General features: G+C 35.9%; 1 protein-coding gene across 7 annotated transcripts in view; it reads left to right on the forward strand.

The window, feature by feature from the left end:
- Positions 1-13,880, forward strand: part of Rtl4 (retrotransposon Gag like 4) — a 355,422-nt gene that overhangs the window by 323,004 nt on the left and 18,538 nt on the right. Inside the window, exon 1 of one of the 7 annotated variants that reach the window (XM_052737681.1) lies at positions 7,840-8,049. The exons of the other annotated variants lie outside the window; for them this stretch is intronic. The gene's annotated coding sequence lies outside the window, so the exon portion shown is untranslated. Of the gene's footprint in view, positions 1-7,839; positions 8,050-13,880 lie in introns of those variants that run through there. 7 annotated transcript variants of the gene reach the window in all.

Genomic DNA, 13,880 nt, shown 5'->3' on the forward strand with positions numbered 1-13,880 from the left:
TTTTGTTATTTATTTTTTAAAATACAGGTGTCAGGCAAACAAGACTAGCCTCAGACTTACTATACAGCCAAGCATGACCTTGAACATCTTTCTTTAAAAAAATCCCCTTTTATTAAACATATATTCTTTTCTCATGCAGTATAATCAGAATTTCTCAATAAAATGTATCAATCCACTATTCAAGGCAGCTCAACTCAACTAACTCTTCTTTAAATTGCCTTTTTGTCTGATCATTTTGCATTGGCTCCCTGCAAATACTTAGACTACCACTGCCCTTCCCTATTCCCGAGTCCATGGAAGACATTACCAATTGATTTCAGGATTTTCTTTGATGTTTGGAATCAGTTTTGGAGTTAATTCATGTAATAGTGCAGATATATTTATAAACTGAGGTATAATGAACCGCAGAGACCACAAAATCTAGTAGCAAGTACATCTGTAGTAATCTAATGTTACTCAGCTACAGAGATTTCCATCCCTAATCCAACCTTCCATTGATGTTCTGGCTAACCCCAACTTACCAAAAATACATTTTTTCCTCGTTAACAGAAAATAAAGAAGGTATAAAGCATAAAATACCTTTAAGGAGATCTCAGATCAAGATTGGTCCTACATGCTAACTTGTTGTTCATAAAAGGTCTTAGGAATATGGTGTTGAATATAACCTCCTAAGACTTTAGATTTTGTTTATAAAATGCTCATTTTAATTTCAGTCCCCTGCTGTGGAATGATGAACTGAATGAACTAAAAAACATTGTACTGTGGTTAAGGGGACGTATGTTTTTTCTGTCTGTACCCTTGTTTCTATTAATGTTCTCGGAGTTTCATCTTCCTATGTGTATCATATAGTAATACCTATATTAGCTATAAGTGGTTTGTTGAGGACATTTTGAATTATTCACCTGTTTGATTAATCTTTTATCACTATTATTTAATAATAATAAATAATACACTGCTGAGTAAAATTACATTTGACAAAAGTGTTATTCAGAATAGGCGATTATAGGCAAGCTTTTCTGTTGCTTTATTTTGCTGTTGGAGAGGTTATCTGATTTTTACCCTGAAAACTTTGCAAATAACAAAAGAATGGATTGATTCACTCTTCATCATGTGTCTGGTAGTCCAATCATAGAATAGTTGACTGGGCTTGATTATTGGATTTTAGTCTTACATGCATGAAAGCATAACAATTTATTGAATATCCCCAAGTCTTTAGTCCTGAATTCAGTCGAAACAGAGTGTCTTAAAATTAACAGAGTGGTTGAACTCTGTGTCAAGTGGTTTTCAAACTATAACCTTCATTTTCATAGAGTTACACATATATTCTCAAGGGATTCCTTAATTTTTTTCTTTGTTTTTTCAAGACAGGGTTTCTCTGTGTAACAGCCCTGGATGTTCTGGAACTCACTATGTAGACCAGGCTGGACTCGAACTCTCAAACTCAAAGAGATCCACCTGCCTCTGCCTCCCTGAGTGCTGGGATTAAAGGTGTGCACCACCACTGCCTTGCTAGGATTCTTTAATTTAAAAAAATGGTCTTGATATGAATGAATGAATGAAGTGAAGCAATAAATTGAAAAAGTACATGGCTTACGGTTTTTTTTCTTCATATTGCTCTTTCATTTAAACCAGTACAGATATTAATTGACTTCCTGCCCAAGTTCTGGTACACTGCTTATTTATTATCTCACTTTTGTAAAATCCCCAATGCCGCATCATGGCCTTGAGTTATATTGGTTCAATTTTTCCATACTTCTCTGCGCAGGTCCTTCTTCCAAATCTGAATGCTTAGTATCTATTGTTATAACCAATTGTTAGTGTATTTATCCAGTGCCTTGGATAATTTTACAAGCTTCCCCTCATGGATAAATGAGAATCTATCATAAAAATGCAAAAGGAATTATGTATCAAGTTGGGACTCCCTATTTGTAGATTTCTTATAAATGAAAGAATATAAATTTTCTCAAGTACAGTTATAACAATGCTAAGACACACTGTGGAGTGTGTTGATGCAATATCATTAATAAATACACTGTTGGCAAGGTAACAAATAACATGATCTCTATTAATATCTGTGGGGATCTGTGGCTTTAACAGGATTATTTCCATTTAGGCATTTTCCTTGATCTGTCTACACATAGTCTGATTTATCTTTTGACCTCAAGTTATAGAAAAGTTCATAGACATTGCAAAATCCTCATTGAAAACATAAAGGTTGCTTTTTATTGTGTGAGGAGGTTGCAAATAAATCTTTTGGCAGCTGCCACATGTGGGGTAGTGGCTAATGAACTTTTTGGATCCATGCCCAGGATGTGAATCTTCCATGTACACAGTTTTACTAAGATTGCAACCAGTCTGAAACAGGGTGGGTAGCAATTTAATCAAATGTCCCCATGTGAGAAGCAAGTTAAAAGCACTAATGTCATTATGCTCACCTAGAAACAGGCTTTCGACTGCTTTGGTTTTGTTTTCTCCTAGCATATTAAGCAATTAGGCAGAAAAAAATAAAATGACATTAAATATATATATATATATATATATATATATATATATATTCACTGTTTTTAAAAAATAATATATTTTATGTAATATGGATGTTTTAATTTTTTGTTGAGACATATAATTATACATGTGGATGGGATATAACATGGAATCATCAAATTAGGGTAACTTGTACTTCTTATCATTTTTGTTAGGAATCTCCAAATTTCTTTCCTGTAGTTCTATAAAATATAAAATATATTGCTGTAAACTCTAGTTATCTTAATATTCTGTGAATCACTGGAACTTGTTCCTTCCAACTGAATTTTATCACCTATTAATCAACTTCTATCTTTGTTCGCCCACCTGCTTCCTCTCCCAGCCTCTGATAATCACTGTATTCTCACCCACAGGATGAACCTTTTCAGCTTCCCGGTGAAGGAAAACATGCAGTGTTTGTGTCCTTGTACCCACTCAGTTTTGTATGCCAGGGTATCCTCCGGTTCTGTACTTTTTACCAAAACAACAAGATTTCCTTCGTTTTTCATGGCTCCATCCTTCTTCCCCCAATATACACGTCTAGTGATTCAATTAGAATGGAACGATAATCACTGCTGCAATGAACATGGTATGTAGGTAGATGTTTCTTCACCATGCTTCTCTTACTCTTTCGGATATATACTCAGAAGTAGGGCAACTGCTGAAGCAGTCATTCTATGTTTGTTTGTTTCTCCAGTGCTGAAGATCCAGCCTGTGGCTACACAGTCAGGCAAGCACCCCCCCACGGAGCTACACCTCCAGCTCCTGTTTGATTTGCATACTTTGTCCACTTTGTCCAATCATTGTGCACTTTTCATTTTGGCTGAACTAGTTCTCCTTTCTCCGCCCCATTACTAACTTTTGTTAATTTTTACCCTTTTGGCAGTAACTATTCTAAATGTGAAATGATATCTGATCGTGTTCTTTAAATCTGGATTTACCTAGTGATCACTTTAGTTTTCAAAATAGTTTGAGGTTCATAACAAAACTGATCAAGAAGTACAGGGACTTCCTATATCCACTCCCTCCAGGTATATCCTCCACTATCAGCATCCCCTGTTGCAGAAACATATTTGTTGTGATCATTAGACTTACATCATCATTATCACCCATACCTCCTACTTTTCATTAAGCTTCATTCCTGGTATTGAACACCATATGGGTTTTGATGAATTGGTAATGACATATGTATCAGTGTAATATTTAATTTATCATAGACTACTTTCACTGTCCTAAAAATCCTCTGTGGTCTATCTTTTCATTCCCTTTCTCCTGTCCCATTCCCTGACAACCATCAATATTTTTATTGTTGCCTCAGATTTCCCTTTTCCAGAATGTATCTAGTTGGAAACATGCAATATGTAGAATTTTTCAAATTGTCTTCTTTCACTATATACAAGTCTCCTTTATGTCTCTTAATGGCTTAATAGGTCATTTCTTTGAGTCCTGAATTATGTTACAGTATATGGATATATCAGTCAATTAATGTAATTATCTACTAGAGAGCATATTGATTGTCTCTAAGTCTGTGAAATTATGAATAAAATTTTCTAAAAATGCATGTGCATGTTTTTGTATAGACAGAATTTTAATTTCCCCAGAAAAATACCAAAGAAGACAGTTCTTAGTTCATATAGTAAAAGGATGTTGAGCTTTATTTTAAAGAAAGAAACTGCCAAACTGTCTTCAAAAGTGGCTCTGTTGTGCTTTCACATCCACAATGAACAATTGAGTTGCTGTTGGTCTGTTTCATAGCCAGCATTCTGCATTTCCAGTCATTTTTGTTCAACTCTTTAAGGCAGCATTCAGGAATATCTCAATGTTGTTTTCATATGCAATTCCCTAAGAAATTATATATACAATTCCTTTCTACTTTTCTATTGTATTATATTTTATGTGAATATTTCTTTTTAAATGATTTCTGTTTGTTTTAGTTTGTAGCTAGTATTTTTGTGAATCAAAGTCCATTTCAAGTTGCATTGAAGTATAACTTTAGTGCTTTATAATAAGAAAATATTGTAATTATCCCATGTAGAAGAATTTCTAAATGGTCTTATTAAATAAAAAGCATGGAGCCAAATATAGGGGTGAAAGCCTTAGAGATCAGGGAAATTGTGATAGCCACCAACCTTACCTCTCCAGCTCTGCATCTAGCAAAAGTGAGTTACTTTCTGTCTACCCACGCCTTTATTGCCTTGCTGTTCTACCCTCTCATTGGCTCTTAACCCAGATACCTCACATCCGTGTCACTGTCTGTCTGTCTGTACAGACCTCTAGGTCTCCATAGTTGGTACTGGGATTAAAGGTGTGTGTTACCACGCTTGGCTCTGTTCCCTAGTGTGACCTTCAACACACAGAGACCTTGCCTGCCAAGTGATCGCATTAAGGGCATGGGCTACCTTTGCCTGACTTTTGGGTTTACTTAATGGCTTGCTAGTTCCTCTGATCTCCAGGCAAGCTTTATTTATTAACATATAAATAAAATATCACCACAATCCCAATTGCTCCTTCCCATTCTTTCCATCATAGTTTTCATGCAAATGCACCTAAGTAAATACATGTACATAAGAAATTAAGTAAAAATTTTACCTTACTTTATCACTACTCATTCCTTCTGACTAATACTATTTTCCTTCGAAATATTTCTTGCCAAGCATGTCTACTGATAATATATTTTGTCATGTTCTCCTTCAGCTTAGAAAGATGCTTTTGTAGGGACTGTATTCTAGATTAGTGGAATTTTTCTCTTAACACTAAATATTTTATTCCATATCTTCTTGCTAGCATATTTTGTAAAAATACATATTATGACTCTTACCTTTGCCATTGTATGAGTATGAATTGCCGTTCTCATTTAAAAATATTTTATATCTAATTTTCTGAAGTTAGAAAATAATATTCCCTGCTATGTAGCTGGAGAGTTTCTCTCCAGCTCCCACCAAGCCCTAGCAGTCCCGCAGCCCACTTATAAAATAAACACACAGAAGCTTATATTACTTAAACTGTTTGGCCTAATGGCTCAGGCTTCTAGCTAGCTGTTCTTATATCTTAAATTAATCCATATCTATTAGTCTATAAGTTTCCACATGGCTTGTGGCTTACCGGTATCTTACATCTTGCTTGTCATGGTGGCAGCTGGCAGTGTCTCTCTGCCTCAGCCTTCCACTTCCCACACCTCTCCTCTCTCTTTGTCTGGCTTATATTTCCTGTCTGGCTACTGGCCAATCAGTGTTTTATTTATCAATCAGTCATCCACAGCACTGCTATCAGAAATTTGTTTTAATTTTGGAGGGAGGAATTTTTCCTGATTGATGATCCTTATGATTACTAGACCTTTATTTAATACCTGACATTAATTTGTAGAAAAATTCCCTATTGTTATTATTTGTTTCTTCCTACTCATCTTTCCATTTTATGTGTAGTTCTTGCATTGTCTGTTATGAGTTCTTATATTAATTTTTCTTTATTCTTGATAATTCCATACAAGGACACAATGAAACATGATCATATCCACCCTCATTTTCCCCTGTTCAGTTTCCTCTAACATGTCCCCCACCCAACTTCATATCTTCATTTTACTATTATTTTTGATAACCCAGTATGTCCAATTAGTGGTGCCCATATGTATGGGACCAACCACTGAAACAAAGGAAATCTGCTGATTCCTTTTCCTCTTTGTTTTATAATTTGGGAGTTTTCTATTGTCATATGAGCAAGCTCATAGACTCCTTCTGCAACCTTGCCTAGTGTATTCATTAGCCTAACAAAGATATTCTTCATCAAGGATGCAGTGTATTTTTCAATGATTTTTTGTTTCTGACATAAAATAGTATATATGTGTGTATAAACAATACATATAATTCTCCTTCACTTATTCTTTCTGTCATATACTATATATGTAGTGATATAGAACATGATATTTGAATGTGTCTATAAAATATATAAAAACCTGTTGTTGTTTGTTTTTGCTCTTTTGTGGGGCCCACCACTCAACTCCCAAATAAACATTTTCTATATCTTTCTATTAGGGCACTGGAGCTTTTGTCTACTAGCTATTTTCATATATTAAATTAGTTGTTATCAACCCTAATTAGTTCAATGTGCCACCAAACATTAGCAGTGTCCTATTCGACTGCACCACTCTACCTGTTAGGCATCTTATCTCCATCCTCCTGTCTGAAAACTCTTCTGACATTCTCATAGCCACTGTTTTATTTTCTAGCTGGATCAACTTACTCAGTTTACCCACTGACATGTATTTGAACATGAGTTACATTGTTGTCCTGTTTCCATGACCCATATGTTCTTGCTGTCATATGTCTCCTTTTCCAATAAAGTCTTTGGTCTATTAATCACAGTTTATTTTGTTTTGATTTTCAATTTTTAAAGATTTTTTTCATTAATGATCATTTTATAGTTTTCTGTAAGTAATAGATATAATCATAAAATATTATTCTAGATTCACTTTTGTTGCTATGATAAAAATACTCTAACAAGAATCAACCTAGGATATAAATGATTTATTGCAACTCACAATTCCGGGTCCATCATAACAGGGAGGTCAAGGCAGGAACCTGAAGCAGCTAACATGTCACATGCATAAACAGGAGCAGAATTTTATTCCATTTAGGCTTTTTTCTGAATGGTTCTGATTGTTTGGGACTTTCATGTTGCCTTTCTTGTTTTTTATTCTGCTTTGCACATGTATTCTGAAAGGGAAACAAAATCAGCTGAAACAGACAGCCCTTTTCTTTTTTTTATGGTTTTTCGAGACAGGGTTTCTCTATGTAGTTTTGGTGTCTGTCCTGGATCTCGCTCTGTAGACCAGGCTAGCCTCAAACTCGCAGAGATCTGCCTGGCTCTGCCTCCCGAGTGCTGGGATTAAAGTTGTGTGCCACCACCACCTGGTGATGGCCCTTTTCTAATGTTCTGATTAGGTATGAGGGGAGAAGAGGCATTCCATAGTTTAGTAAGTCATCCCCAGTTTTTGATAAGCATGTACCTATGGCAAGTGCTTCTCAAGTTTTTGTGTGAGAAAGAATAACTGGTAAGGGCTGCATTTGTATGTCTCTCTTCCTTTCCATTAAACATCTGGGGGGACCTCAATGCGATCTTTACAGAGAAGTCTGGAGAGGACTGGGTTTCTGAATGTCCAATAGCCCAGGAAGGTTAAATGCTGATAAAAATCTACTGAATTAGGTTTTGATTAAATATTTTCTTCCCAGGGCATGCCTTGTTAAGAAGAACAGAACGCTCTGCTGGATTTTATAATGGTTACTTTCCCCCTCCACATGCTGATAACAGCAGAGCATTTTTTTCTTTGATCTTCACTGTGAGATCCTGGAGGCATTGCTGGAGTGAAACTCACAAAAGGCTGTAAGCATGCTTATACTGAATGTCCCCTAAGTTCTTAACTTGTACTTATCCACCGTGACCCTCAGATAACTTATGAACTGGAACTCAAACTTTACTACCTTCCCATTGGAAGCTCGTGGAAGCTCTTGTGGAAGCTCGTGAGTTTCTCCTCTGGTAAGTTAGCTGGAATTATCTCTAGCTGCCTGTCAGACAAACCATTTAATTGGAGACTCAGAGGTTTGCTTGCCCTGGACCTTAATGCTCTGCTCTATTTTAAGAGCAGCTCTGGTTTTTCCATTTTGCTCAGGTGTGTACTTGCTTTGGGGATTGAGCAGCTGCTTTTAAGCTTGTTGCATGAGGACTATAACCAGAAGTTAAGTTTAGAATTTGAGAAACTTATTTATTGTCTGCTGGGCACTCTGTCATTACCATGAGTCACCTTATTTTTAGCGTGGGGAGATGGGGAAAATATCTCAGGATGGTCTCTAACATTCTATTTCATGACTTGGAAGTAAAACATGGCTAGGATTCCTAAGTGCTAGGATTGTTGGCTATAGCATCATGTCCAGAACCATGGTTCCTTTTTGCACCAGCTACAATATTCTTAAGCTATCACATCATCATCATCACCATTACCTAGCATCCCTCTATACTCATGATCCTTTGCACATTTTTGTGATATTCAGAAATTATTCAGATTGATTGTTAACTCTGCACACAGTCATTTTGAAAAGGAGAAAACTCAGTATTTATGAAGTGTCTGTGAGTGCTACAACTTTTGTGTAGTTACTATTCTTCTTAAGAGTTTTCATGCCGGGCGGTGGTGGCGCACGCCTTTAATCCCAGCACTCGGGAGGCAGAGCCAGGCGGATCTCTGTGAGTTCGAGGCCAGCCTGGACTACCAAGTGAGTTCCAGGAAAGGCGCAAAGCTACACAGAGAAACCCTGTCTCGAAAAACCAAAAAAAAAAAAAAAAAAAAAAAAAAAAAAAAGAGTTTTCATGAAATAGTATTACTGTCTTCATTGTAGGAAAATGTAATTTCAAAATATCATGAAGGAAGTGAATAGTGATTGTTAACAACTCCTGTGCCTTCATGACATATCATGAATAATTGGCTTCCTTTGTTTTTGAGCTCATTTTTGGTATGAGACAGGGAGCTAGAATGGAAGTTGGAAGTTCAGAGGGTGTCCATGGGAGAGAAGAAGGGCTGGCACCTTCAAATACTGAGATTGTTTTTGATACATACCTTGAGAATCATTGAAAAGGCATATACAAAGATTAAAAATTATTTCTTTAAACATTTCCCCCTAAGGGTAATTCATTAGGTTATTAAATCTAAACATGCATGCTCTGTTTCTCTCTTTTATCCATTTATCAGATGACCATGTTCAAATATTTGATTACTTTGCATATTTTTATTATAAGCATTGTACCAGAGGTTTCTTCTCCTTTTTAATGAATTTTATTCAATATCCTCTTTATGAAAACTAGAGATGTTTAATAATAAAACAGAAAAATGGAATAGAATGAATTGGAAGAGGCATAGATATTTGAGGGCATAAATTTCTCAGCCTACTCCTCACTATCAAAAACAATCTCAGTATTTGAAGGTGCCAGCCCTTCTTCTCTCCCATGGACACGGGAGCTCAAGCCTAAACCCTGTTACTTTAGAGAAATCAATAGGGCTCATAAAATTACCACTCTTCTCAGGAACACAAGACAGTGTTTCTGAAAGCAAATATGATTTGTTATTCTAGTCTACATGTGTATTTGTATAAATCAATAGGCTATCTGGAGTAACCAGAAAATTCCTTGGCAACCTTTAATAAAAACTTTTTCTCTGGTTTTAAGAGGTGACAGACAGTATTTAGTTTAAATTGTGAGATTTCTTGCACAAGTTTCTACTACTTCTCTAGGCCCCTAAAGCTGGCATACATGGCCAGTCCTGCTGTTTTGTGTAACTTTCAGCCTTCCCCTTTGGTCAGCTTGACCCAACATTAGGCATTTCCTCATGTCTCAGACAGAGGCAGCAATAAACAAAGAAGCTCACAGACAGACACAGGGTAGCTTATTAGCTATAAAATACAGGGTTGGCATTTAGGACATTTGACCTCCCTGGTGGATTCCTTTGCCTTTGTCATCTATAAATGGAGATTAATCTCTGTCTTTCACATATTAATTGTAGTATATGGAAATGATAAACAAGTTTCACAGGAAAATTTCCAAATTTACTAAATCCACTGCCTTAGTTACTATTCTACAGCTGTGAAGAGATAGCATGACTAAGAAAATTCTTATAAAAGAAAACCTTTAATTGGGAGTTTGCTTATAGTTTTGGATGGTTACTCCATCATCATCCTGGTGGGAAGTAGAGGGACATGATGCTTGAGAAGTAACTAAGGACTTTATATCCTGATCTGAATGCAGCAGGCAGAAGGAAACACTGAGCCTGGACTGAGCTTTTGAAACCTCAAAATCTACCCCAGTGGCACACTATTATGATAAATCCACATGAGTCTATTAAATGGGTAACAGAATTTATTAAAGTATAAATTGAGGAAATATTCTCATGAATACAGAATGGAGTAGACTGCCGAAGTTGTCCTCTGATCTGATAGGGAGTGAATCCACCTCACAGGCAGGAGCAGGGAGAAGGGGCATGTGACTATTCTCCAACTCCTTATAAGAGGTCACATACAATGGTAGGAAGCACCGCCTCCTTTGGGCCATATACTCCAAGATCATGGGCAGAGCAAATACCACTACATTTCACATTTTTGTCTAAATAAGAAGATTCTAATGTTAATGCAAACTATATACAATAAGAATAATTATCAAGCATTGTCCATGAAAAACAAAGGGTAATAACATAAACAAAAATGGAACTACAACCAACAAGAATAACATCAAACAAGAAAGACATGCTAAATGTCCAGAATATGGGTAAATGGCAAATTACTGAGATTACTCCAATAGCTGTCCTGTCTTGAAGATTCTAACTCTATACTAATATGTTCTAGCTAAGATATGAAAAGATTATAACTGTAACTATCTAGTCTTCAACTATACCGAAGACCTGAGAAGGAACATAATAATACCTGAGAAAATGAAAAATGTAAGCAAGCAATTTCTGAAATTCTTGTGAGAATAGACAGAGACAGCTGACAGCCTAGACAGTCACCTAAATTTTTTCAGCATCATTGGGGCATCCAGCTTGGCTACAGGCCTCAAATATCTGACAGACCATTTTCAGAAGCAGGAATTTTGAAAGAGCATCTTACCCTGTCTTGGCAAGTTTCAGTAGTCACTTTTCCTTGTGTCCCACTTGTCCTGAAAGGACAGTGTTCATACTGTCAGCAGTTGAGGCAAGGGCAGTTCTTTGCCCAGCAGGCCAATTTGTGCCAAGAAAAAGACAAATTTCCAAACGGAAATGTATTAGAAGCCCAACATTCTCTCGGGATCAGATCAGTGCTGCCAGGAGCAATCGTGTCTCACATCAACAGAATTCTAAGTTATTAAAACATTTAAATACCATATTCTCTAGGTCTAGGAAATGTTTGAAGATTATCTATCCATCTGACATATGTTTCTGTAAATCTGGACAACCTGACTAACATCACTATAGAAATGACAAGCATGGGTGACTATAATTCTGTAAGACTTATCTACCCAAATAACTTAAGGACTAAGGCTTCACATTAACAAGGTAAACAGTCTGTAAGCAGATGTACCATATAAGGACAATGATCTCAAAATTGTGACAATACACAAAATATCTTAAACAGAGGTAGAAATATGTAGTGCAATATGCAATATGACAATATCCTTAATATGTAATAAATATACAAAATATCCTAAACAGAGGTAGAACATACATATAGTATGATAAATATAATATTATACTTGTATCAATATATAAAATATTTCAAACAGGAGTAGAATATGTGTACAACAAATACAGTTTTGTATTTGTATCAATATACAAATTATCTTAAATAGGAATATAAGTAGAGTTTACATTTGTATCAGTATACAAGAATCCATATCAGTGCAAATTATCTAAGGATGATATTTTACTGAATTAGTTTACTAGTAAATATAATAATCTACCTTGGTATTCTATTCGTATACATTTTCTTTTCTAAAGGAGAATACTGAGTCCAAATTTTATTGTTTTACCCCCAACCCTATAACCATTCATCCATAACCCTGAGAAATATGAAAACGTTGGGAGAGGGGTGTCATTTTCTTAGAATTATTTCCTGCTCTTTAGGGGGTGATGGTATCTCTGTGGGACCTGTAAGAAAGCTTAAATAGTTAGGTTTCAATAGGGCTAGCCATAGAGTCTGTAGCCAGTCTTAGTAATGGATAATATTTCTGAGATTCTGGCTAGAAGTGCATTATGATGGACCATCTCATCTTAGAACTGTCCTGAAGAGTTTTCAGTCCAAAACTGATCACTGAGTAATGTTCTTAGGTACCATGGCATCTTTCTGGACCAAGCAGAGTCATTGTTGTGGGGCCCTATCTTCTTCCTGGAAACTTGAGATTCCTATTGGGAAGACTTATTTTCAATGGGAAAACTTGAATATTATTAATATCAAAATGGAAAGTTTGGATTTAAAGATGATGTGACATGTAAGGAAGGATTCTGAGAAATCAAGAATAAGCATGGAGAGAAATAGAATCTTGATAACAATGGTCCTTAGATTGTTGGTTTTCTTCTGTCTTACACCAGTTGGCTCTTCTGATATGAAACAGAATCTCTTATTTTTTTTTCTTTTAACAACATGTTTGGGTTTAGAGGAGGAGAGAGCCACATTCCAACTCCAAAGCCAGCTTGATTTATAATTGAATCGGGACCACAATTATTCTAGAGTTAAATAGATATTGATGTTAGGCAGCGAGATATTGCCTTTTAGAGTATATTGGTATTAATAGGTTCTTTCCTTCTGCTGTGGATGTCTTGGTGTCCAAGGCCTTATGATTTCTTGAAGATGGGTATTTCTATTATCCTGTAAAGACAAAAAACAGAACCCTGCCCTGACCCTTGTTTGTTGAGTTTTTCTGACAACTTGTAGAATTGTCACATTGGTGGATGAGCTATTACTTCTCCTTATCAAGGGTTTTTTCCTGTTCAAAGTGAATTTTTATTAATTTTGTTGGTATCCATAGCTTTTCTTATCCTTCAGAAACAAAAAGCAAAACCACTTCCCCAATGTAGGATGTATCTTGGTTTCCATTCCAAGGTTAACACATCTTTGAAGTAAACCGGTTGCTTTAGCTCAGAAGTTTTTTCTGTTGTCTAATGTCTCTCCACAGCTGTTGTCCCTTTCTCATCAGCATTGAGAAAATTCAAGGTTAATAAAGCACTATGTAATATATTTCTAGGAGTCATTGTTACCTGTTGCTGTCTGTTTAGCATGTCCTTTAAAGTTCGATTGGATCTTTCTATGACAGGCCTGTGAGATTGTGTGGTATACTTGGAACATGCTTTATATTGTAATAAGCAAAAAACTGTCTTATTTTATTTAAGACATACGCTGGAGCATTGTCAGTCTTAATTTTTACAAATATTCCCATAATGAACATAATTTCTAATAGGTGTGTAATCAAAGAGTCCACCTTTTCAGAACTCATAGGAGTTGCCCATTGAAATCCTGAATAGGTATCACATCCATCTGCCAAATTTCATTTCTTTGTATACCTTTTGTGTTGCTTCCTGCAGGTAATGGAGTTTGGTTATAGAAGGAACATGTAGGACATTTTTTTTCTTTACAATTTCCTTGGCCTGTTGCCAAGTGATGGAGAAATCCTTCTTCAAACTCTTGCTATTTACATGGTATTTCTTAGGAAATTCTGAGGCTTCTAGCATAGTACCTATTAATAACTGATCACTCTCATCATTACTTTGTGCTAGAGGACCTGGAAGACCCGTATGGGATCTGATGTGTGTTATATATATATAGGATGTTCCTTATTTCTGATAATTTCCTGTAATTGTA

The sequence above is a fragment of the Peromyscus californicus genome, unplaced genomic scaffold (assembly GCF_007827085.1).
Source record: "Peromyscus californicus insignis strain IS unplaced genomic scaffold, ASM782708v3 Scaffold_10__1_contigs__length_136768540, whole genome shotgun sequence".
In the NCBI taxonomy this organism is placed as follows: domain Eukaryota; kingdom Metazoa; phylum Chordata; class Mammalia; order Rodentia; family Cricetidae; genus Peromyscus; species Peromyscus californicus.